The sequence below is a fragment of the Watersipora subatra genome, chromosome 11, assembly GCF_963576615.1.
Source record: "Watersipora subatra chromosome 11, tzWatSuba1.1, whole genome shotgun sequence".
NCBI classification, from domain to species: Eukaryota; Metazoa; Bryozoa; class Gymnolaemata; order Cheilostomatida; family Watersiporidae; genus Watersipora; species Watersipora subatra.
The window spans coordinates 20614312-20627757 of NC_088718.1; positions in this window are offsets into that span (position 1 = coordinate 20614312).

Here is a 13446-nt window from a genome sequence, read left to right on the forward strand (position 1 = left end):
GTTGAAATTGGAAATTTACATTTTTCAGTTTTGTCAGGCGTTTGTAATATTCTCACAATAAGCTAATTAGCTCAATTGGAGCATTTCTAGCATGTTTAGTTGAAATTGGAAATTTACATTTTTCAGTTTTGTCATACGTTTGTAATATTCTCACAATAAGCTAATTAGCTCAATTTGAGCATTTCTAGCATGTTTGGTTGAAATTGGAAATTTACATTTTTCACTTTTGTCGGACGTTTGTAATATTCTCACAATAAGCTAATTAGCTCAATTGGAGCATTTCTAGCATGTTTGATTGAAATTGAAAATTTACATTTTTCAGTTTTGTCAGACGTTTGTAATATTCTCACAATAAGCTAAGTAGCTCAATTGGAGCATTTCTAGCATGTTTAGTTGAAATTGGAAATTTGCATTTTTCACTTTTGTCAGACAATTTCAATATTCTCTCAATAAGCTAATTAGCTCAATTGGAGCATTTCTAGCATGTTTGGTTGAAATTGGAAATTTACATTTTTCAGTTTTGTCAGACGTTTGTAATATTCTCACAATAAGCTAATTAGCTCAATTGGAGCATTTTTAGCATGTTTGGTTGAAATTGGAATTTACATTTTTCAGATTTATCAGACGTTTGTAATATTATCAAAATAAGCTAATTAGCTCAATTGGAGCATTTCTAGCATGTTTAGTTTAAATTGGAAATTTGCATTTTTCAATTTTGTCAGACAATTGCAAAATTCTCTCAATAAACTAATTAGCTCAATTGGAGCATTTCTAGCATGTTTGGTTGAAATTGGAAATTTACATTTTTCAGCTTTGTCAGACGTTTGTAAAATTCTTACAGTAGGCTAATTTGCGCAATTTGAGCATTTCTAGCATGTTTGGTTGAAATTGGAAATTTACATTTTTCACTTTTGTCAGACAATTGCAATATTCTCACAATAAGCTAATTAGCTCAATTGGAGCATTTCTAGCATGTTTGGTTGAAAATGGAAATTTACATTTTTCAGCTTTGTCAGACGTTTGTAATATTCTCACAATAAGCTAATTAGCTCAATTGGAGCATTTCTAGCATGTTTGGTTGAAATTGGAAATTTACATTTTTCAGTTTTGTCAGACGTTTGTAATATTCTCACAATAAGCTAATTAGCTCAATTGGAGAATTTCTAGCATGTTTGGTTGAAATTGGAAATTTACATTTTTCACTTTTGTCAGACAATTGCAATATTCTCACAATAAGCTAATTAGCTCAATTGGAGCATTTCTAGCATGTTTGGTTGAAATTGGAAATTTACATTTTTCACTTTTGTCAGACAATTGCAATATTCTCACAATAAGCTAATTAGCTCAATTGGAGCATTTCTAGCATGTTTGGTTGAAATTGGAAATTTACATTTTTCAGTTTTGTCATACGTTTGTAATATTCTCACAATAAGCTAACTAGCTCAATTGGAGCATTTCTAGCATGTTTGGTTGAAATTGGAAATTTACATTTTTCAGTTTGGTCGGACGTTTGTAATATTCTCACAATAAGCTAATTAGCTCAATTGGAGCATTTCTAGCATGTTTGGTTGAAATTGGAAATTTACATTTTTCAGTTTTGTCAGACGTTTGTAATATTCTCACAATAAGCTAATTAGCTCAATTGGAGCATTTCTAGCATGTTTGGTTGAAATTGGAAATTTACATTTATCAGTTTTGTCAGACGTTTGTAATATTCTCACAAAAAGCTAATTAGCTCAAATGGAGCATTTCTAGCATGTTTGGTTGAAATTGGAAATTTACATTTTTCATTTTGGTCAGACGTTTGTAATATTCTCACAATAAGCTAATTAGCTCAATTGGAGCATTTCTAGCATGTTTGGTTAAAATTGGAAATTTACATTTTTCACTTTTGTCAAACAATTGCAATATTCTAACAATAAGCTAATTAGCTCAATTGGAGCATTTCTAGCATGTTTGGTTGAGATTGAAAATTTAAATTTTCAGTTTAGTCAGACGTTTGTAAAATTCTTACAGTAGGCTTATTTGCGCAATTGGAGCATTTCTAGCATGTTTGATTGTAATTGGAATTTTAAATTTTTCACTTTTGTCAGACGTTTGTAATATTCTCACAATAAGCTAATTAGCTCAATTGGAGCATTTCTAGCATGTTTGGTTGAAATTGGAAATTTACATTTTTCAGTTTTGTCAGACGTTTGTAATATTCTCACAATAAGCTAATTAGCTCAATTTGAGCATTTCTAGCATGTTTGGTTGAAATTGGAAATTTACATTTTTCACTTTTGTCAGACGTTTGTAATATTCTCACAATAAGCTAATTACCTCAATTGGAGCATTTCTAGCATGTTTGGTTGAAATTGGAATTTTACATTTTTCGCTTTTGTCATACAAATGCAATATTCTCACAATAAGCTAATTAGCTCAATTGGAGCATTTCTAGCATGTTTGGTTGAAATTGGAAATTTACATTTTTCACTTTTGTCAGACAATTGCAATATTCTCACAATAAGCTAATTAGCTCAATTGGAACATTTCTAGCATGTTTGGTTGAAATTGGAAATTTACATTTTTCACTTTTGTCAGACAATTGCAATATTCTCACAATAAGCTAATTAGCTCAATTGGAGCATTTCTAGCATGTTTGGTTGAAATTGGAAATTTACATTTTTTACTTTTGTCAGACGTTTGTAATATTCTCACAATAAGCTAATTAGCTCAATTGGAGCATTTCTAGCATGTTTGGTTGAAATTGGAAATTTACATTTTTCACTTTTGTCAGACAATTGCAATATTCTCACAATAAGCTAACTAGCTCAATTGGAGCATTTCTAGCATGTTTGGTTGAAATTGAAAGTTTACATTTTTCAGTTTTGTCAGACAATTGCAATATTCTCTCAATAAGCTAATTAGCTCAATTGGAGCATTTCTAGCATGTTTGGTTGAAATTGGAAATTTACATTTTTCAGTTTTGTCAGACGTTTGTACACTTCTTACAGTATGCTTATTTCCGCATTTGGAGCATTTCTAGCATGTTTGGTTGAAATTGGAAATTTACATTTTTCAGTTTTGTCAGACGTTTGTAATATTCTCAAAATAAGCTAATTAGCTCAATTGGAGCATTTCTAGCATCTTTAGTTGAAATTGGAAATTTGCATTTTTCAATTTTGTCAGACAATTGCAATATTCTTTCAATAAGCTAATTAGCTCAATTGGAGCATTTCTAGCATGTTTGGTTGAAATTGAAAATTTACATTTTTCACTTTTGTCAGACAATTGCAATATTCTCACAATAAGCTAACTAGCTCAATTGGAGCATTTCTAGCATGTTTGGTTGAAATTGAAAATTTACATTTTTCAGTTTTGTCAGACAATTGCAATATTCTCTCAATAAGCTAATTAGCTCAATTGGAACATTTCTAGCATGTTTGGTTGAAATTGGAAATTTACATTTTTCAGTTTTGTCAGACGTTTGTACACTTCTTACAGTATGCTTATTTGCGCATTTGGAGCATTTCTAGCATGTTTGGTTGAAATTGGAAATTTACATTTTTCAGTTTTGTCAGACGTTTGTAATATTCTCAAAATAAGCTAATTAGCTCAATTGGAGCATTTCTAGCATGTTTAGTTGAAATTGGAAATTTGCATTTTTCAATTTTGTCAGACAATTGCAATATTCTTTCAATAAGCTAATTAGCTCAATTGGAGCATTTCTAGCATGTTTGGTTGAAATTGGAAATTTACATTTTGCAGCTCTGTCAGACGTTTGTAAAATTCTTACAGTAGGCTTATTTGCGCAATTTGAGCATTTCTAGCATGTTTGGTTGAAATTGGAAATTTACATTTTTCAGTTTTGTCAGACGTTTGTAATATTCTCAAAATAAGCTAATTAGCTCAATTGGAGCATTTCTAGCATGTTTAGTTGAAATTGGAAATTTGCATTTTTCAATTTTGTCAGACAATTGCAATATTCTTTCAATAAGCTAATTAGCTCAATTGGAGCATTTCTAGCATGTTTGGTTGAAATTGGAAATTTACATTTTTCAGTTTTGTCAGACGTTTGTAATATTCTCACAATAAGCTAATTAGCTCAATTTGAGCATTTCTAGCATGTTTGGTTGAAATTGGAAATTTACATTTTTCACTTTTGTCAGACGTTTGTAATATTCTCACAATAAGCTAATTACCTCAATTGGAGCATTTCTAGCATGTTTGGTTGAAATTGGAATTTTACATTTTTCGCTTTTGTCATACAAATGCAATATTCTCACAATAAGCTAATTAGCTCAATTGGAGCATTTCTAGCATGTTTGGTTGAAATTGGAAATTTACATTTTTCACTTTTGTCAGACAATTGCAATATTCTCACAATAAGCTAATTAGCTCAATTGGAACATTTCTAGCATGTTTGGTTGAAATTGGAAATTTACATTTTTCACTTTTGTCAGACAATTGCAATATTCTCACAATAAGCTAATTAGCTCAATTGGAGCATTTCTAGCATGTTTGGTTGAAATTGGAAATTTACATTTTTTACTTTTGTCAGACGTTTGTAATATTCTCACAATAAGCTAATTAGCTCAATTGGAGCATTTCTAGCATGTTTGGTTGAAATTGGAAATTTACATTTTTCACTTTTGTCAGACAATTGCAATATTCTCACAATAAGCTAACTAGCTCAATTGGAGCATTTCTAGCATGTTTGGTTGAAATTGAAAGTTTACATTTTTCAGTTTTGTCAGACAATTGCAATATTCTCTCAATAAGCTAATTAGCTCAATTGGAGCATTTCTAGCATGTTTGGTTGAAATTGGAAATTTACATTTTTCAGTTTTGTCAGACGTTTGTACACTTCTTACAGTATGCTTATTTCCGCATTTGGAGCATTTCTAGCATGTTTGGTTGAAATTGGAAATTTACATTTTTCAGTTTTGTCAGACGTTTGTAATATTCTCAAAATAAGCTAATTAGCTCAATTGGAGCATTTCTAGCATCTTTAGTTGAAATTGGAAATTTGCATTTTTCAATTTTGTCAGACAATTGCAATATTCTTTCAATAAGCTAATTAGCTCAATTGGAGCATTTCTAGCATGTTTGGTTGAAATTGAAAATTTACATTTTTCACTTTTGTCAGACAATTGCAATATTCTCACAATAAGCTAACTAGCTCAATTGGAGCATTTCTAGCATGTTTGGTTGAAATTGAAAATTTACATTTTTCAGTTTTGTCAGACAATTGCAATATTCTCTCAATAAGCTAATTAGCTCAATTGGAACATTTCTAGCATGTTTGGTTGAAATTGGAAATTTACATTTTTCAGTTTTGTCAGACGTTTGTACACTTCTTACAGTATGCTTATTTCCGCATTTGGAGCATTTCTAGCATGTTTGGTTGAAATTGGAAATTTACATTTTTCAGTTTTGTCAGACGTTTGTAATATTCTCAAAATAAGCTAATTAGCTCAATTGGAGCATTTCTAGCATGTTTAGTTGAAATTGGAAATTTGCATTTTTCAATTTTGTCAGACAATTGCAATATTCTTTCAATAAGCTAATTAGCTCAATTGGAGCATTTCTAGCATGTTTGGTTGAAATTGGAAATTTACATTTTGCAGCTCTGTCAGACGTTTGTAAAATTCTTACAGTAGGCTTATTTGCGCAATTTGAGCATTTCTAGCATGTTTGGTTGAAATTGGAAATTTACATTTTTCAGTTTTGTCAAACGTTTGTAATATTCTCACAATAAGCTAATTAGCTCAATTGGAGCATTTCTAGCATGTTTGGTTGAAATTGGAAATTTACATTTTTCACTTTTGTCAGGCAATTGCAATATTCTCACAATAAGCTAATTAGCTCAATTGGAACATTTCTAGCATGTTTGGTTGAAATTGGAAATTTACATTTTTCAGCTTTGTCAGACGTTTGTAATATTCTCACAATAAGCTAATTAGCTCAATTGGAGCATTTCTAGCATGTTTGGTTGAAATTGGAAATTTACATTTTTCAGTTTTGTCAGACGTTTGTAATATTCTCACAATAAGCTAATTAGCTCAATTGGAGCATTTCTAGCATGTTTGGTTGAAATTGGAACTTTACATTTTTCACTTTTGTCAGACAATTGCAATATTCTTACAATAAGCTAATTAGCTCAATTGGAGCATTTCTAGCATGTTTGGTTGAAATTGGAAATTTACATTTTTCACTTTTGTCAGACAATTGCAATATTCTCACAATAAGCTAATTAGCTCAATTGGAGCATTTCTAGCATGTTTAGTTGAAATTGGAAATTTACATTTTTCACTTTTGTCAGACGTTTGTAATATTCTCACAATAAGCTAATTAGCTCAATTGGAGCATTTCTAGCATGTTTGGTTGAAATTGGAAATTTACATTTTTCAGTTTTGTCAGACGTTTGTAATATTCTCACAATAAGCTAATTAGCTCAATTGGAGCATTTCTAGCATGTTTGGTTGAAATTGGAAATTTACATTTATCAGTTTTGTCAGACGTTTGTAATATTCTCACAAAAAGCTAATTAGCTCAAATGGAGCATTTCTAGCATGTTTGGTTGAAATTGGAAATTTACATTTTTCAGTTTTGTCAGACGTTTGTAATATTCTCACAATAAGCTAATTAGCTCAATTGGAGCATTTCTAGCATGTTTGGTTGAAATTGGAAATTTACATTTTTCACTTTTGTCAGACAATTGCAATATTCTCACAATAAGCTAATTAGCTCAATTGGAGCATTTCTAGCATGTTTGGTTGAGCTTGGAAATTTACATTTTTCAGTTTTGTCAGACGTTTGTAATATTCTCACAATAAGCTAATTAGCTCAATTGGAGCATTTCTAGCATGTTTGGTTGAAATTGGAAATTTACATTTTTCACTTTTGTCAGACAATTGCAATATTCTCACAATAAGCTAATTAGCTCAATTGGAGCATTTCTAGCATGTTTGGTTGAAATTGGAAAATTACATTTTTCACTTTTGTCAGACGTTTGTAATATTCTCACAATAAGCTAATTAGCTCAATTGGAACATTTCTAGCATGTTTGGTTGAAATTGGAAATTTACATTTTTCAGTTTTGTCAGACGTTTGTAATATTTTCACAATCAGCTAATTAGCTCAATTGGAGCATTTCTAGCATGTTTGGTTGAAATTGGAAATTTACATTTTTCACTTTTGTCAGACAATTGCAATATTCTCAAAATAAGCTAATTAGCTCAATTGGAGCATTCCTAGCATGTTTGGTTGAAATTGGAAATTTACATTTTTCACTTTTGTCAGACAATTGCAATATTCTCAAAATAAGCTAATTAGCTCAATTGGAGCATTTCTAGCATGTTTGGTTGAAATTGGAAATTTACATTTTTCAGTTTTGTCAGACGTTTGTAATATTCTCACAATAAGCTAATTAGCTCAATTGGAGCATTTCTAGCGTGTTTTGTTGAAATTGGAAATTTACATTTTTCAGTTTGGTCAGACGTTTGTAATATTCTCACAATAAGCTAATTAGCTCAATTGGAGCATTTCTAGCATGTTTGGTTGAAATTGGAATTTTACATTTTTCAGTTTTGTCAGACGTTTGTAATATTCTCACAATAAGCTAATTAGCTCAATTGGAGCATTTCTAGCATGTTTGGTTGAAATTGGAAATTTACATTTTTCAGTTTTGTCAGACGTTTGTAATATTCTCACAATAAGCTAATTAGCTCAATTGGAGCATTTCTAGCATGTTTGGTTGAAATTGGAAATTTACATTTTTCACTTTTGTCAGACGTTTGCAATATTCTCACAATAAGCTAATTAGCTCAATTGGAACATTTCTAGCATGTTTGGTTGAAATTGGAAATTTACATTTTTCACTTTTGTCAGACAATTGCAATATTCTCACAATAAGCTAATTAGCTCAATTGGAGCATTTCTAGCATGTTTGGTTGAGCTTGGAAATTTACATTTTTCAGTTTTGTCAGACGTTTGTAATATTCTCACAATAAGCTATTTAGCTCAATTGGAACATTTCTAGCATGTTTGGTTGAAATTGGAAATTTACATTTTTCAGTTTTGTCAGACGTTTGTAATATTCTCACAATAAGCTAATTAGCTCAATTAGAGCATTTCTAGCATGTTTGGTTGAAATTGGAAATTTACATTTTTCAGTTTTGTCAGACGTTTGTAATATTCTCACAATAAGCTAATTAGCTCAATTGGAGCATTTCTAGCATGTTTGGTTGAAATTGGAAATTTACATTTTTCACTTTTGTCAGACAATTGCAATATTCTCACAATAAGCTAATTAGCTCAATTGGAACATTTCTAGCATGTTTGGTTGAAATTGGAAATTTACATTTTTCACTTTTGTCAGACAATTGCAATATTCTCACAATAAGCTAATTAGCTCAATTGGAGCATTTCTAGCATGTTTGGTTGAAATTGGAAATTTACATTTTTCAATTTTGTCATATGTTTGTAATATTCTCACAATAAGCTAACTAGCTCAATTGGAGCATTTCTAGCATGTTTGGTTGAAATTGGAAATTTACATTTTTCAGTTTGGTCAGACGTTTGTAATATTCTCACAATAAGCTAATTAGCTCAATTGGAGCATTTCTAGCATGTTTGGTTGAAATTGGAAATTTACATTTTTCAGTTTTGTCAGACGTTTGTAATATTCTCACAATAAGCTATTTAGCTCAATTGGAGCATTTCTAGCATGTTTGGTTGAAATTGGAAATTTACATTTTTCAGTTTTGTCAGACGTTTGTAATATTCTCACAAAAAGCTAATTAGCTCAAATGGAGCATTTCTAGCATGTTTGGTTGAAATTGGAAATTTACATTTTTCAGTTTGGTCAGACGTTTGTAATATTCTCACAATAAGCTAATTAGCTCAATTGGAGCATTTCTAGCATGTTTGGTTAAAATTGGAAATTTACATTTTTCACTTTTGTCAGACAATTGCAATATTCTCACAATAAGCTAATTAGCTCAATTGGAGCATTTCTAGCATGTTTGGTTGAAATTGGAAAATTACATTTTTCACTTTTGTCAGACGTTTGTAATATTCTAACAATAAGCTAATTAGCTCAATTGGAACATTTCTAGCATGTTTGGTTGAAATTGGAAATTTACATTTTTCAGTTTTGTCAGACGTTTGTAATATTCTCACAATAAGCTAATTAGCTCAATTGGAGCATTTCTAGCATGTTTGGTTGAAATTGGAAATTTACATTTTTCACTTTTGTCAGACGTTTGCAATATTCTCACAATAAGCTAATTAGCTCAATTGGAACATTTCTAGCATGTTTGGTTGAAATTGGAAATTTACATTTTTCACTTTTGTCAGACAATTGCAATATTCTCACAATAAGCTAATTAGCTCAATTGGAGCAATTCTAGCATGTTTGGTTGAGCTTGGAAATTTACATTTTTCAGTTTTGTCAGACGTTTGTAATATTCTCACAATAAGCTATTTAGCTCAATTGGAACATTTCTAGCATGTTTGGTTGAAATTGGAAATTTACATTTTTCAGTTTTGTCAGACGTTTGTAATATTCTCACAATAAGCTAATTAGCTCAATTAGAGCATTTCTAGCATGTTTGGTTGAAATTGGAAATTTACATTTTTCAGTTTTGTCAGACGTTTGTAATATTCTCACAATAAGCTAATTAGCTCAATTGGAGCATTTCTAGCATGTTTGGTTGAAATTGGAAATTTACATTTTTCAGTTTTGTCATATGTTTGTAATATTCTCACAATAAGCTAACTAGCTCAATTGGAGCATTTCTAGCATGTTTGGTTGAAATTGGAAATTTACATTTTTCAGTTTGGTCAGACGTTTGTAATATTCTCACAATAAGCTAATTAGCTCAATTGGAGCATTTCTAGCATGTTTGGTTGAAATTGGAAATTTACATTTTTCAGTTTTGTCAGACGTTTGTAATATTCTCACAATAAGCTATTTAGCTCAATTGGAGCATTTCTAGCATGTTTGGTTGAAATTGGAAATTTACATTTTTCAGTTTTGTCAGACGTTTGTAATATTCTCACAAAAAGCTAATTAGCTCAAATGGAGCATTTCTAGCATGTTTGGTTGAAATTGGAAATTTACATTTTTCAGTTTGGTCAGACGTTTGTAATATTCTCACAATAAGCTAATTAGCTCAATTGGAGCATTTCTAGCATGTTTGGTTAAAATTGGAAATTTACATTTTTCACTTTTGTCAAACAATTGCAATATTCTAACAATAAGCTAATTAGCTCAATTGGAGCATTTCTAGCATGTTTGGTTGAGATTGAAAATTTAAATTTTCAGTTTAGTCAGACGTTTGTAAAATTCTTACAGTAGGCTTATTTGCGCAATTGGAGCATTTCTAGCATGTTTGATTGAAATTGGAATTTTAAATTTTTCACTTTTGTCAGACGTTTGTAATATTCTCACAATAAGCTAATTAGCTCAATTGGAGCATTTCTAGCATGTCTGGTTGAAATTGGAAATTTACATTTTTCAGTTTTGTCAGACGTTTGTAATATTCTCACAATAAGCTAATTAGCTCAATTGGAGCATTTCTAGCATGTTTGGTTGAAATTGGAAATTGACATTTTTCACTTTTGTCAGACGTTTGTAATATTCTCACAATAAGCTAATTACCTCAATTGGAGCATTTCTAGCATGTCTGGTTGAAATTGGAAATTTACATTTTTCACTTTTGTCAGACGTTTGTAATATTCTCACAATAAGCTAATTAGCTCAATTGGAGCATTTCTAGCATGTTTGGTTGAAATTGGAAAATTACATTTTTCGCTTTTGTCATACAAATGCAATATTCTCACAATAAGCTAATTAGCTCGATTGGAGCATTTCTAGCATGTTTGGTTGAAATTGGAAATTTACATTTTTCACTTTTGTCAGACAATTGCAATATTCTCACAATAAGCTAATTGGCTCAATTGGAACATTTCTAGCATGTTTGGTTGAAATAGGAAATTTACATTTTTCACTTTTGTCAGACAATTGCAATATTCTCACAATAAGCTAATTAGCTCAATTGGAGCATTTCTAGCATGTTTGGTTGAAATTGGAAATTTACATTTTTCAGTTTTGTCAGACGTTTGTAATATTCTCACAATAAGCTAATTAGCTCAATTGGAGCATTTCTAGCATGTTTAGTTGAAATTGGAAATTTACATTTTTCAGTTTTGTCATACGTTTGTAATATTCTCACAATAAGCTAGTTAGCTCAATTTGAGCATTTCTAGCATGTTTGGTTGAAATTGGAAATTTACATTTTTCACTTTTGTCGGACGTTTGTAATATTCTCACAATAAGCTAATTAGCTCAATTGGAGCATTTCTAGCATGTTTGATTGAAATTGAAAATTTACATTTTTCAGTTTTGTCAGAGGTTTGTAATATTCTCACAATAAGCTAACTAGCTCAATTGGAGCATTTCTAGCATGTTTGGTTGAAATTGAAAATTTACATTTTTCAGTTTTGTCAGACGTTTGTAATATTCTCACAATAAGCTAAGTAGCTCAATTGGAGCATTTCTAGCATGTTTAGTTGAAATTGGAAATTTGCATTTTTCACTTTTGTCAGACAATTTCAATATTCTCTCAATAAGCTAATTAGCTCAATTGGAGCATTTCTAGCATGTTTGGTTGAAATTGGAAATTTACATTTTTCAGTTTTGTCAGACGTTTGTAATATTCTCACAATAAGCTAATTAGCTCAATTTGAGCATTTCTAGCATGTTTGGTTGAAATTGGAAATTTACATTTTTCACTTTTGTCAGACAATTGCAATATTCTCACAATAAGCTAATTAGCTCAATTGGAGCATTTCTAGCATGTTTGGTTGAAATTGGAAATTTGCATTTTTCACTTTTGTCAGAGAATTGCAAAATTCTCTCAATAAACTAATTAGCTCAATTGGAGCATTTCTAGCATGTTTGGTTGAAATTGGAAATTTACATTTTTCAGCTTTGTCAGACGTTTGTAAAATTCTTACAGTAGGCTAATTTGCGCAATTTGAGCATTTCTAGCATGTTTGGTTGAAATTGGAAATTTACATTTTTCACTTTTGTCAGACAATTGCAATATTCTCACAATAAGCTAATTAGCTCAATTGGAGCATTTCTAGCATGTTTGGTTGAAAATGGAAATTTACATTTTTCAGCTTTGTCAGACGTTTGTAATATTCTCACAATAAGCTAATTAGCTCAATTGGAGCATTTCTAGCATGTTTGGTTGAAATTGGAAATTTACATTTTTCAGTTTTGTCAGACGTTTGTAATATTCTCACAATAAGCTAATTAGCTCAATTGGAACATTTCTAGCATGTTTGGTTGAAATTGGAAATTTACATTTTTCACTTTTGTCAGACAATTGCAATATTCTCACAATAAGCTAATTAGCTCAATTGGAGCATTTCTAGCATGTTTGGTTGAAATTGGAAATTTACATTTTTCACTTTTGTCAGACAATTGCAATATTCTATCAATAAGCTAATTAGCTCAATTGGAGCATTTCTAGCATGTTTGGTTGAAATTGGAAATTTACATTTTTCAGTTTTGTCATACGTTTGTAATATTCTCACAATAAGCTAACTAGCTCAATTGGAGCATTTCTAACATGTTTGGTTGAAATTGGAAATTTACATTTTTCAGTTTGGTCAGACGTTTGTAATATTCTCACAATAAGCTAATTAGCTCAATTGGAGCATTTCTAGCATGTTTGGTTGAAATTGGAAATTTACATTTTTCAGTTTTGTCAGACGTTTGTAATATTCTAACAATAAGCTAATTAGCTCAATTGGAGCATTTCTAGCATGTTTGGTTGAAATTGGAAATTTACATTTATCAGTTTTGTCAGACGTTTGTAATATTCTCACAAAAAGCTAATTAGCTCAAATGGAGCATTTCTAGCATGTTTGGTTGAAATTGGAAATTTACATTTTTCATTTTGGTCAGACGTTTGTAATATTCTCACAATAAGCTAATTAGCTCAATTGGAGCATTTCTAGCATGTTTGGTTAAAATTGGAAATTTACATTTTTCACTTTTGTCAAACAATTGCAATATTCTAACAATAAGCTAATTAGCTCAATTGGAGCATTTCTAGCATGTTTGGTTGAGATTGAAAATTTAAATTTTCAGTTTAGTCAGACGTTTGTAAAATTCTTACAGTAGGCTTATTTGCGCAATTGGAGCATTTCTAGCATGTTTGATTGTAATTGGAATTTTAAATTTTTCACTTTTGTCAGACGTTTGTAATATTCTCACAATAAGCTAATTAGCTCAATTGGAGCATTTCTAGCATGTTTGGTTGAAATTGGAAATTTACATTTTTCACTTTTGTCAGACGTTTGTAATATTCTCACAATAAGCTAATTACCTCAATTGGAGCATTTCTAGCATGTTTGGTTGAAATTGGAACTTTACATTTT